Source organism: Schistocerca americana, chromosome 2, assembly GCF_021461395.2.
Source record: "Schistocerca americana isolate TAMUIC-IGC-003095 chromosome 2, iqSchAmer2.1, whole genome shotgun sequence".
NCBI lineage: Eukaryota > Metazoa > Arthropoda > Insecta > Orthoptera > Acrididae > Schistocerca > Schistocerca americana.
In genome coordinates, this window is record NC_060120.1 from 248,480,155 (window position 1) to 248,484,075 (window position 3,921).

At 45.5% G+C, this 3,921-nt stretch overlaps 1 pseudogene; it reads left to right on the plus strand.

The window, feature by feature from the left end:
* Nucleotides 1-1,129: 1,129 nt before the first annotated feature.
* Nucleotides 1,130-1,247, plus strand: LOC124596880 (annotated as a pseudogene).
* The last annotated feature ends 2,674 nt before the right edge of the window (nt 1,248-3,921 follow it).

Genomic DNA, 3,921 nt, shown 5'->3' on the forward strand with positions numbered 1-3,921 from the left:
GTTATTCCGATAAGACATCATATATCGATAATTTTAACTAAAACTTCTTCAATACTATTATCGATCACCTCTCCCCTGAATGAAAATAAGCCTGATAATATTGTTGTTAATTAAAAGAGCGGTTATAGTAGCGAGAAATAGTTTCGCAAACAAAGCATCCACCAAAACAAGAAACATTGATAACGTGCTGCTAGAAGAAAATGTTAAAAACAAAAAAGGGATAAAAATCACTATTATACCGACAATGTAGAGTAATGAACATGTCTCACGTGGCAATTGTCAGTCCACACATAGTCTATTTGGCAATGTACAAAAGAAATACTTCTCTTTTTGTTGTTGTTGTTGTTGTTGTTCCATGCCTTTGCTGAAGTAGCGAAGCGCCGGGAAACATTTGCAGCTATATTCTGCCTGTCCTTCTTATCTTTATCGAGGGATAAGAATAGCTGTCGGTCACATCAGCCCGCCTAGTCATGAGATTTCTGCTTCCTCATTTGCTTCTTACTACAAAAACTTTATGGCAATACGTATAGGTAATCGCACATTCGAGATAATGAAGAAATTTCCCTGTAGCTATGGAGTGAGAAGACTATGGTGCCATACTACGCAGTCGAGAGCAACGAGAATGCTGAATGTGTGCAGGTTGGCAGGCGGTGGCAAACTGTCCCTTCGTGGGGTGGCACTGCTTTGTCCTCAGGGCGAGAATGCAGAGAAACTTGTCGATTCTCTTCCTCGCCGAAATGAGAGCATTGAAGCGGGGGGAGTGTGGGTATAGCCGCTTACATGTCAGTCGTGTAGTGAGTTGACTCTACTGTCGCACCCACGCACTTTGTTCAGGACGTAGGCTATGGTGACGATGTGGCAACAGGAATTGAGGCCGCGGTGGACTCACGGTTCTAGGCGCGCAGTCCGGAACCGTGCGACTGCTACGGTCGCAGGTTCGAATCCTGCCTCGGGCATGGATGTGTGTGATTTCCTTAGGTTAGTTAGGTTTGAGTAGTTCTAAGTTATAGGGGACTGATGATCACAGCTGTTAAGTCCCATAGTGTTCAGAGCCATTTGAACCATTTGAACAGGAATTGATGTGTACGCTTGCCCAAAACATATTTATTCTGCCAAATGAGTAAATGAGGGCAACGGCCTTGCCGCAGTGGATACACCGGTTCCCGTGAGATCACCGAAGTTAAGCGCTGTCGGGCGTAGTCGGCACTTTGATGGGTGACCATCCAGGCCGCCATGCGCTGTTGCCATTTTTCGGGGTGCACTCAGCCTCGTGATGCCAATTGAGGAGGTACTCGACCGAATATTTGCGGCTTCGGTCAAGAATACCATCGTAATGACCGGGAGAGCGGTGTACTGGACCCACGCCCCTCCTATCCGCATCCTCCTCTGAGGATGACACGGCGGTCGGATGGTCCCGGTAGTCCACTCGTGGCCTGAAGACGCTTTTTTAAATGAGTAAATGAACAAGTGACGAAATGAAATGATATTGCAATGTCCATTAACCACCGATCGCGATAATTGTCATTGCACAACAGTTCCACCCTAACACCGATCCCTTAGTGTGTACACTTCTCGGTGACGAGCTCTTCCGATCGCGTGAGCGCGGGAAAACAGAGGACGAGTGTCCGAAACGACACGAACCTTTTCTCACGATCGCTGGGTGCCGTGTATTTCGTGGAAGGCGACGAAGCGAAGGCGGAAACTAACGGAAAGAACCTGAAAAACTTCCATACTCGTCTGTGGGGAGCCCGCGTTATGCTCGACCCACGTCGAAAGCGGATTGAAGTTACGGATACTCTAAATACGCATCTGTACTGTGCGGCGGCTCAGTTCTCACTGCCGTTCCTTTTTCTGCTGACCCTCCTCCGCGAGAGCTACACGTTGCCATAGTTTTGCCTATAGCCAGGTATGCAGGCTGATGGATATGACACAGCTAGCTTAGACCGGCTATGAGCGGCTCTGGTACGTTCACACACTTTTGCGGTACGGCTGCCACATGGTAGTGAGTGATTGAGGCAGTGTTGCACCGCTCCAGTGGACCCATTATTTTTGTGGTGCTCTCATTTCCGTTGGATAAGTGGCACTATAACAGTGGATGTTGTGGTCCTCAGAGGATTTGTTTTATGCATAACTACTGCAGGCTACATTTACCTTCTAATTGCAGTCAACTTTTGGTCTTTCTTTGCAATTTTTTCCTTACTCTTCCTTCCATTACAGAGTACGTATTCCTTAATGGCTCACGAAGTGACGTATCAACGAATCTCTTCTAGTCAAGCTGTGCCATAAATTTCTGTTTTCCCCAATTCCGTTCAGTACCTCCTCATTAATTGTCCTATCAACCAGTCTAATCTTCAGCGTTCTTTGCTAGCACCACATTTCAAAAGCCTCTATTTTATATTGGTTTGAAATGAGTATTAAATGCGTTTCACTTCTGGGCAAGGCTACATACACATACATTTGATAACTAGTTCCTAACATTTAAATTTATATTCGATGTAAGGAATCTCACTTTCACCGATATGCTTTTCTTGCTAGCGCCAGTCTGTATTTTATATCGTCTTTACTCCATCAGTCATGTCCTTATGCTGCCTAAATATCAAAACTCTTCTACTACTTTCAGTTTCTTATTGACTAATCTAATTCCCTTTGCACCCTTTTTTACTAAAGCATGTTTACTTCCGAGGGACTGCCACTCCCACAGAGCTTACTGCCGTTATTTGTATGAAACAGAAGTATTCTTGACCTGTGGCATGACCCTCGGAGTTGATAACGCACGCATGCCTCCCGCATTACTCTACACACACGAATCAGTGCCGCCTTATCAATGTAGATCCAGTCATTCACTTGCTGTCAGTAAAGATACCAATATTTCTACTTCGACAGGATCTTCTTAAAACCCTGTGGTCCGCAGCTCGTGGTCGTGCGGTAGCGTTCTCGCTTCCCGCGCCCGGGTTCCCGGGTTCGGTTCCCGGCGGGGTCAGGGATTTTCTCTGCCTCGTGATGACTGGGTGTTGTGTGATGTCCTTAGGTTAGTTAGGTTTAAGTAGTTCTAAGTTCTAGGGGACTGATGACCATAGATGTTAAACCCCATAGTGCTCAGAGCCATTTGAACCATTGTTTTAAAAAACCTGTGGTTTACAACAGCATTTTGTCGTTCTTGTTGTGCAAGAAACAATGTATACGTGGTCGTTATTCCCACACAGTGTCATACATCCACCAGTGACCACTGTCCACAGCCTTCATCATCTGTGGGAACTTCTCTAGTGATCTAGTGTTTTTCCCCTCCAGTTGCCTTACCGTACAAAGATCTCTTGAATCGAAATGGCATCTGTGAAATCACTTGTTGTAATAAGGCGGCGCAAGTAAGACGTAAAAAGTTTTGGCTCATCATACTGGCATCATCGAAACCTGCTTTGTGTCAGCGTGAATGCCTATTGGCGCTGAACGTGGCATGCTGCTCTGTGTGGAGGTCCCGTTGCTGCATCTTGATTGATACGAGAAGAATTTCAACCTCTGTGAGGACCGACAAGGCACCGTTAAACACTCCTGCGCTCAACAACGAGTTTTACGGTGCTTTGATTCCTGGCGCACACCAACGTGGCAATCGTTACTGTGGAGTCTTGGAGATGTGACCTGTCGCGAACATCCGGTCTCAGAGTGAAGTAGTGCACTAAAATACTCGGTCCCGTGTCGGAAGAATGTTGAACAGTAATTCGCACTTGGGAAAATCGGCCAATATTGAATCATTCGCGGAAGTTAAAATTTTATTCTGACCTCGTGGCATGATTTTATGCCTTTGATTTAGTAACACATTTCGACAAAGGTATATTAATCGATTGTGCTCCATGAACTTTACTTCATCGATCATTAAATAATACTAGTGATAAAACAGTTCATCATCGACATGAAGAAGGCTAAGGC